The sequence below is a fragment of the Monopterus albus genome, unplaced genomic scaffold (genome assembly GCF_001952655.1).
Source record: "Monopterus albus unplaced genomic scaffold, M_albus_1.0 scaffold43.1, whole genome shotgun sequence".
NCBI classification, from domain to species: Eukaryota; Metazoa; Chordata; class Actinopteri; order Synbranchiformes; family Synbranchidae; genus Monopterus; species Monopterus albus.
Window position 1 is genome coordinate 596,188 of NW_018127923.1, and position 9,893 is coordinate 606,080.

The following is a 9,893-nucleotide window of genomic DNA, read 5'->3' on the forward strand; positions in this document are numbered from 1 at the left end:
TTTTTACTATTAAAAAAAAAAAAAGCCCCTGCGCACTATACGGTGGCTTTGTTGTGTCTTGTTGCTTCTCTTTTTTTCTCTGTCCTCTATCCACTCATCCCAACCGGTTGAGGCAGAAGGCCGCCCAACAAGAGCCAGGGTCTGACGGAGGTTTCTTCCTTTAAAGGGAGTTTTTCCTCCCCATTGTCACCAAGGGTTTGCTCAAGGGGGATTTATTGGGTTTTCCCTCTAGACCTTACTTTGTAAAGTGTCCTGAGATGACTTTTGCTGTGATTTGGCGCTATACAAATAAAATTTGATTTTGATTTGACATTGGACCCTGAAGCTGCTGATGCACTGACCAGGACACCACAGTTAGCTCTTTGCTATTATCCTAACAAGCTCACAGACTGTGGTCAAAATGTAAATTTTCACTTATCTGCAAGTGCACACCCATTAACAAGCACAGTGGCTCTAGAAACACGAAAACCTTATTTCCAATATCACTGAGTGGTCTTTGGTAAAATGCACTTGTAGAGCTCTATTGCATTAGTACCAGTTTTCCTGATAGATCATTAATTACTTCACCTACTACAGCCTACTGTTTGCTAGCTAACTAGCTATGCCTTTGCCCCGAAAATGCATGTTTGCTACATGTTCCCCCTTAAAACATCCATGATGAGAACAGGCAGCACATTTTCATGAATGGGCACGGTTTCAGTGTCTTCACCAAAGACACCCCCAGAGTTTCCGAGTGGAGAATACTCCTTATTTTTTCATGATTTTGAAAGCTGATTTTATGTACTTGGTGATATCTTCAACCATTCAAATTTGGCTGGGTGGTTAACAACAAACTCAGAACACATTTCCACTTTACCCTGACTTTAAAGCACGACTCTCTCTCTTTTAAATATTTTGTTGTAGGCTAAATTTAGCTGATAGCTTAGGAAAGGTTTTTACTTCACTTTTGTGTTGATTGTACTTGTGGTGATTCTACTCATGCATATCAACTACACAAGCACAATACCACCAGCACTTGTGTATGTTGTAAGGGAGTAAAAACATGAAACAAACTGAGATGACTAAAGTAATTAAATCAATGACAAACAATTTTTAACACAATCACAGAGGGCTGTGCATGCTGAGGTAACTTGGACAAACACAGTATTAACTGACCAACAGGCCCAATGATATCACCATCGTCAGGCCCCAGCTCAAGCGGGCAGAGACTTGAGAGTGATTTATATGAATGAACATGCATGCAGTGTTACCCAATGTTAGCCAAAAGCAGCACCACAGGGATTTCCCTTTGCCATCTCCACTGAATCCTATTCAGAGGACTAAAATCCAAACTCCATGGTGGATTAGTTATGTAGGGATGAAGTTAATTTGCTCTGCATGCTAGGAGCTTGTGTGAGCTCAGGGGATGATCTAGGATCCTATTCACTATCCTATTATGACATATGGCAACTATGGTTAGATCATCTGCTGGAGTAAATGGAATCTGTCAATAGCCCAACTAGGAAAACACACATCCACTCTCTGAGGTGTGTTTGAAGAAAGTGCATGTGTATGACAGCAACCCCCAGTCCTTGCATTAATCCAGAGTGTAATTACAGCCCTTAAAGATGAAGGATTACTCACTTTTAATTAATCAATAGACAACACACAGGGGGGAGAAAGGTAAAGCAAATGCAAGCACTTGGTACTTTTCCAGAACACACTATATACATCACTTTTTGGGAGATAAAAATCATTACATAATGTTCAGCATCTGTATTTCTAAAACGTACAAGGAACAATCTGTTAAAATGGTATCATTAAGTCAAGGACACATACTGTCCTAAAAAGGACTAAAGAGGAGACCAAGTGGCTCTCAGTCTCTCTTAAGTTTGGTCAAGCTTTTGTTTGTGTGTGTGTAAGTCGGTATATTCCATACCTTACTTGCAAAAATACATCAAATTCTACTAAATTCACCAATCAGGTGGGTGTTTGATATGTTTGACATGATATATTTATTATATACTACATGGACTAAGACATTGTTGTATTTCTGTTCTTTTGCTATGGTTGGCATGTGATCATTGTACTGTCATTCTGGGTCTTCTTGGCTACATGGCCCAAATTAAAAAAATAAAATAAATAAATAAAAAATTGCTTCCAAATGACTCGGATCTGATCTTTTCACAGAAGTGTAAACAAACCAAACCAGATTTTGTTCAACTCAGAGTTGGGCCACTTCCATATATTGTCCTTGATCCGATTCATATCCATTCTGATAAGAGGCGGATGGGGGGGGGGGGGGGGGGGGGGCGGGAGCCAATCCCAGCCAGCATTGGGCGAAAGGCAGATTGTTCCATTTTCAGGAATTCCCTACCTCAACATCATGGATGATAATTTTTCATGAATTCTTATTAATGCTATTATGCTATCAGCAAATTTGGCTTTTTATATGGTGCTAACAAAGTAGCGTTTATTCCTAAAATGAATCAAAATGTGTCAAAACATAATGAAACCATGACAGCATAATATGGCGGTTTTCATGATGATGGAGTTCCTGAAAAATCTGTTAAGCTTATCATTGCAACACATGTTGTCATTAATGTCAGTGGTGTGCCATTGTGTGTATTAAGCACACAATGAATGCCAGAGCTGCATTTTTTTTCAAGCTTCCATAAGACAGCAAGAGGTGACAGAAATGGATAGATTCAATCAGAAATAAGGCCATCAAAACTGCTCTGACTGTTGGTCAAACCTCAGATTCAGGAGGACCAATGTCGACTCCAAGCTGGTCGTGGAACAGTGAACCAGTTCTTTACCCATGCATGACTACAGGACAGTTATGATATCTCAGCTGGCTTGTACAGTTTTGGAATCCGCAGGAGAAGCTGGAAAGCATTGCTTGGGACACTTTGCTTAACCTGCTGCAACCATAACCTGACTTGGGATAAGCAGAAAAAAAAATCAATGGCTGCATAGAGGGATGGATGTCAGATGGTCACTTCTGAGATGTGGAGAAGTGGGTTGTGCAGTTTAGGATTGGTTGGGTTCCTTGTTTATGCTGCTAAGTGATTTTTTTCATGTCTTAATTTCCATCTTTGTTTTTTCACTTTTTTGTTTGTTTTGGTACACACACACACACACACACAATTTACATACTGTGAGTCCTGCCTAAGGGCACATCAATAGCCCTTCAGATATGCTCCTTAGACCTTCGATTAGCACCAATTCCTTTATTCCTGGCATGATGTAGAAAAAAGAGGCACAGGCATGCACACACTGAGCACTGTGTTGGTGTGAAGTCTACTGAAGTTCATTAACATCAAAACTACAGGGGGAGCACAAAACAAATTCAAACTAAAAAATAATCTGCAAGGTGATATTTGACAGAGTGCAGGGACAGATTTCTCAGAGAAGAAAGAATTTAGAGAGCAAGGGGGATGGAGTGCTGAGTGTGATCGATGTTTTCAGCCTCCAGAGGAACTGAATCTCTAGATCCAAGTGAGCAGAAGGGCTTAATTTGCTTTCTAGCTTCAAAGCAGCTCAGTCTCAGTTTTGGCAGATTGTATTGCTCACATGCAAATGCAAACTGAGAGAAACTTCTGTGGATTTAACCTGAGAATGAGGTATCGCCCTGTTAGACTATACCTTCAGAGTTAACACATCCTTTGAGCTCTGCTTTGTCTTCAGCCCAATCACTGAGCTATATACACTAGAGTTAACAAACAGTATTTGTATCAGATGTTTTCCCACATTTCTTAAAGTGCCCATGGTCTGCACATTTTGCTTGTTTCCAGCCATTTAATCTTGGGTACCTCTTACCCCTTATAACTCCAAATAGTTTGTAATAGTTTCAGAATCAGAAAGCCTCTTCCTTAAAACGAGAGGACAATTCGTGAATGTGCACAACTCCTGCTGCTATTGTTGTGTTGCAAGTGGACAGCAGGACAAACCACAGCAGCATTAATTAATATGAATTTCTTCTCCATAGATAGGTAAACTATGGTATATGTACTGATCATGTCTGACCAAGCCACTCTCTTCACGCCAACAAAAATCTCAACACAGTTGTTGGTTTTTTTTTTAGACCATAAAAACTTGTGTGTCAGTCAGAAGGATGGGAGGGACTGATTGGTTCTTGCGTTGGTCAGAAGAAGGGGTGGGGACAGATAGGCTATTGATGCATCAGTCAGAAGGAGGGGCGGAACTGATTGGTTTTTGATTTCTCAGTCAGTATGTGTTCGCACATCTCTTCCATCAGAAGACTCTGGATAACGGCAGTGTTAAAGTAAGTGTCATTTTGTGGGTTTTGTTCCTTAGAAACACGATCGTTGCCTTAAACATACAATGTAAATGCATTACATGAAACAAATCAGGGTACAAAAATTTGGCAATGACCGCTAAAGAAAAGTGCTCCCTATCGGTTGCATTGACCTTAGGCTAGTGAAGGGAATTCCGGCTCTTTTAAGAGAGCTGGTTGGCTCGGCTCACTAAAAAGAGCAAAATATAAATGAAAATGTGTAAAACAAAAAGAATAAAGCTGCATCCAGGTAACAGTTTTAGCTAGTCTTTAGTGAAGATTGGCATTAAGCCATTAAACCATTTCGTTCGCGACCGACATATCACTACCTTCAGCCATTTTTCAATTTTACCGCCTTTATTTTTTTGCCCGTCTATTGCGCATGCTCTAGGTATCCCTTTTGTACTATAACTTTAATGTCACAAGCGTTTGGAAGATAACGATTCATGTTTCTTAAATAACAGTCAGTCTACAACTGACACTGTTTTCCTTAACGTCCGTCATTGCAGCCGCTCCCCTACCGAGTTGTGTTTCCCCGTTTAAACTGTGTTTTCAGTAGTGCCCCCACATTCGGAATGGTTATTTTTTTAGGATAACACCGGCACCCTCTGGGTTACATTATATAAATATATTTTGTGCTGTTGTATTAAAAGCATCATTCGAGGTGCTTAAGTGGTCATGTAGAATTTTTAAGTATTGAAAAACATTCCTCTGCAGTGCTTTTCCCTACTCTGTGTAGTGCACAGAGGTTATATATTTTTACTAAAGTTGACCACAGTGATTGTTAACCATTTACATTACCATTTTGTTGGTGTTTTTTTTTTTTGTTTGTTTTAATTTACTGCAGGGTTTTTTTTTGCTATGTACATGAAGAACACAACTAATCAATGGTAAAATCAGACCCCAAGCATGTATCAATCAATCCGCCTGGTCCTATTAAAATTAGAAAAACATGGTTCAACTGAGCTGCATGAAACCCTTAATACCAAACACCATGCAGGGAGAATCAGGGCTGGAGCCAATCCCAGCTGACACTGGGTGAGAAGCACGGTACACCCTGGACAAGCTGCCAGTCTTTCACAGGACTGACACCTAATGGCTATGTTCAGACTACATGAAGTGACTCAAATCAGCCTTTTTCCCCCCCAAGTGACTCAGATTTTATCTTTTTTGACACATGTGAACAAACCAAATTAGATTTTTTTCAAATCAGTTTTGCGTCACTTCCATATGTGGTCCTAGAGCTGGTTCATATCCAATCTCTGATAATGTGATCGCTGACAAAAACGTCGGAACTGAGCATCAAGGCCTCTAATCTGAACGCAGTGATACAGACAGACAGCCACTCACACTCACACCTATGGGCTATTTAGAGTCATCAATCAACCTAAGCTGCATGCCTTCGGAATGTGGGAGGAAGCCAGTTTACATGGAGAGAACCCACACAGGCACCGGGAGAACATGCAAACTTCATAGAGAAAGTCACTGTTTGACTACAAAGTTTGAAACCAGCACCTTCTTGTCGTGAGGCTACACTGCTGACAGCTGAATTATTGTGGTGCCCCTAGTATCTAAATATTTTTAAAATAGAAAAAGAGGTGAATCAAGGACAGTTTTAGCATTAGTGAGTGAAGGGTACAGCTTGAATGGACATTTAATGATGTTTTTAGTAAGTGAAATATGTTACTTCCCTTTATATTTGTTAATTTGAATGCAAAAATGTTTGCAGCTGAAGAATCAGAGATTATCTAAGATTTCTAGACAGTACAGTAGTCATCACTAAACAAGCTCCATTCAGTTTTTATTTCATTTGCTGTCCTGAGAAAATTGATATGAATTAAAAATTAACTTGTCAAACATTTGATAACTTTCACCAGTTCTCTGATTTAACATCTTTTTGTCAAGACTGGAGGCTGACATTAGATGTCTGGATAAAGTTTGTTTGCTACATACTTTAAACTTGCAACACACTATAGGAGCTAAATAAATTTTTTCTTAAATTAATAATTCAGTTTTTATGAGGCATGAAAAATATGGCCAAAAATACACATTTGAATGTGTTTCTAAAATGCTATAAAAAATCTGAAAAAAAATTAAATTAAGTTTTTGAAATTCCAATCAAAATATATATTGATGTGGCACATTTAACCAAATGCCAGTCTCTAATAAACCTATTAGACATTTCACTTTTCCACTGCAAATATAAAAAAATAACCTGACAGAAATGAGAATATAGATGTCTGTGATGGAGCACGTACACACTCCTGTGTGTGGGAAAAGATTTTTGTAGGCTTGTAGCTGACTACATTTCCATGTCTGACGTTTATGTGGGAATGTGTGCACAAGAATGCATGTCTGTGAATGTGTCATACCCTCTTCCACTCATTACGGCAGGACATACCCATACGTGGCATTTACCTCTGACCTCTGCTCCTTGCAGGCGCAATTACTGAAAGGCCAGACTCTTCAGCGAGTGTCCATCACACCCTCTCTCCCTCCTTTTTTCCCCACTTCTTTTCTCCATGTCAGATTCACTGATGGTGCTAATCTGAAGTGGAAAAAGAAAAATTGACATGTACTGTAGTTTAAAAGCGTGACAGTTTATCTTTTATGACTTCTTTTTTCTAGCATTCTTGTTAATGAGCCACATGTGTTTTCTAATGTCATTTCTTTTTTCCTCATCTCTGATGCATTTTCTTTGTAATTCAAAGCAGAGATTAAGAAAAGTTTCTGAGCCAACAAGATAAAGAGGGACAGTTGGAGCAAATGAATAAGGGACAGAAAAAAAGAAGATAAAGACAGAGTAAGAAGGGAAGCCTGATTGGGGCTAGTCACAGGCCACCTTCCCTTTCCTCACCCTGCTGTCTACTCCCCATCCTCCACAGGCAACAGAGAGCTCTCTTCCAGAGAGGTGGGGATGAAGAGATTAAGAGAAAATTACACTGAGTTCTTCTCATTGGTAAGACAAGGGAAGTGGAGTTGGAACTTCTAAAAACTTTTGAAAAGACAGGGTCATGGGTCAGAGAGAAAGGCTGGACAAGAGAAGGACAGAGATGCAGAGACAAACAGACAGAACAAGCTATTTGGGATTTAAGGTCATGGTAGATGAAGGAAAGGAGATTGACAGAGGAGTGAATCAGAGAAGAAACAGAATCTCTGTTTTGACCCTAGACAAAGAGAAGGTTACTGCGGTGGCAGAAAAGTACTGTCACTTAGGTTAAGGCCATGAAACTGTGGCAAAAGGAAATGCACTAGAAGTTTTTGTAAATGAGTTTCATTTATTCAGCTCACTGCTGAAGGAGGATCTGCAAAACTTTACAGTCTTCAAAAAAAGTAGCCCTCAGCTTGCCTTTCTCATTTGTAGCTCAGTTAATGGTGTTCTAATCCCTTTCAACTAGTGAACAACACGGTACACACAGTATATTTTACACAACTGGAGATGATGTGTGTACAGTATGGGTAGAAAGCAGTAATGAGTAGTAGCAGCACAGTAATTTTACAGGAAGGAGTGAAACGCATGAAATGAATTGAGGCCACTGTTGATAGACAAATTATAAAAAAGAAAATTGTGTATTATTATTTGTATAATAATTAAGTTTATTAGAAATTGTAGAAGGAAACCATTGCACTTGGGCTGGGAATAACTGACGGCAAGTCATTTTCTACTAATAAGCTTTCCTTTAGTTTTATCACTCTGTAAACACTTTTTAAAAATTCTTGAGTAATGGACTGAACTGTCAAAACAAACATTGTATTTTTTGTTGAAAATATATCAGCAATGTAGTCACATGTGGATAGTAACTAAGTACATTTTTGAGTTATCTGTACCTTATTTGAGTATTTTCACTTTCGGCTACTTTGTAATTTGTATTTCAACTTTGTACTCATTACATCTGGTTAGTGCCATTGCCTCTGTGGTATTGTTACACTTACCTAAGTAAACAACCTGAGTACTTCTTCCACCAACTGAGCGTAGTCATTGAAAAATTGTGAGGTTTGCCACTAATATATTTTATGGTATAAAAATAAGAGCCCAAGATTTGGTTATATAGCATGGTTATTATGGGGCAGGCTTTAGTAATGCTCAATCACACCAGCACTTCTCATCCCGGAAAACCTGACTTTGATTGTTATCACCAGTTATGAGGGCTGATTTGGAGAAGCTCCATCAATGAAAGCCTCCACGCCGATGGACTTGTCCCTGAGGTGCAGAATCGTTTGACTGTACAAGACTATCAGATGTGGCGATGATGATTTTTCACCTACATCTTCCTCTCCTTCCAATTATGTACGCCGTTCCAACACTGTGATGGTGCATAATATTCCCTCAGTAGTCTGCTAATATTACTGACCAGCTTTTATGCATAAAAAAAAAAAGATTCTGGTCCTGCAACCAGCATGAATTTTATAGTATCATTCCCACACAGCTGCATCCTATAAAGACAGATGGTGCGTCATAATGCACGCCATCCCTGTTTGACCATATTCATATTGTAGCCACATAATGGGGACTGTTTATCTTATTTGAACTGATATTTCATAATTCAGATAATTTCACAATAAATTGTTCACAGTGAATTCTGACAGATCAGTTGTGGATTTAAGGGTTTATTATAAGGTGATGTGGCTGTTAAAATACATTTGGGTACCTGTTCTCATGCTTCCTAGTCTAGTATGTTCTTAGTCTAGTCTAGGTAGCATGCACTGGGAGGGGAAAATTGTGATTAAAAGGTGGTTTGAGCAGGTGTTAAAACTAAATTTGGGTCAAAATGAGCAAAACTGCACACTGCGATGCCTAATCAGCATAAACACAGCCTCATCTGTGCCTCTTCCAACACGTCAGCATAAGCACATTCATTAATGGCAGGAAAATACCAAATGCATAAATGCACAAATAAAATAAAAAACTCGTGCCTAAGGAAAACAGTATAAATCAAAGCCATGCCAGTTTCCTGCTGGCATAGACTTTCTTCTTTTTTTTTACAGAAAGAAAGTCTCATGCACAGATACAGAGGACAGTCTAATCCATGTAGAACTTTAGTGTTACTTTCAGAGGAGACAAGAGAGAAGGGAAAAACTGTCCTGCTTTTCTATCAAATCAACTTTTAATGAAACTGGGAAGCTCAAAAGAAGCAAGGGATTTTTAAAGACCTAGTACATATCCATATCATCTCAGAGCTGACTTATTACTCCATGCACAACTGCTCGTCTAAAATCTCAGTGGAGATATGAGCGAACGGGAACAAGTCTGGTTGACAGAATGGCACAGTGCATTGGAACAGTGAAGTGTGTGTGTGTGGATGCATGTGAGAGGGTAATGTAATTTGCTTTTGTTTAACCCTGAGCTGCAGGGTCTCTTGTTTTAATGGAGTTGTAGATTAGTTTTTCAATCCTGCGTAATTGGGTAAGTGATAAAGCATACTGTGGTATTCCTATCATGCCATTAGAGTCCACGTTCTCTCTCTCTCTCTCTCTCTCTGTCTTTTACACACATACACACACACACACACATTTGTTTTCCTTCCTCATGGGGACTTTTTAATTTACATTCATTTCCTGGAGACTGACCCCAAGTCTAGTCTTAACCTAAACCTAACCTTAAACCAAGTCATCA

The 9,893-nt window shown here is 39.2% G+C and overlaps 1 protein-coding gene across 1 annotated transcript in view; it reads right to left on the reverse strand.

Annotated features, from left to right (window-relative positions):
• LOC109960064 (receptor-type tyrosine-protein phosphatase gamma-like) overlaps positions 1–9,893 on the reverse strand; it is an 807,477-nt gene that overhangs the window by 518,252 nt on the left and 279,332 nt on the right. The gene's annotated exons all lie outside the window — the stretch shown is intronic.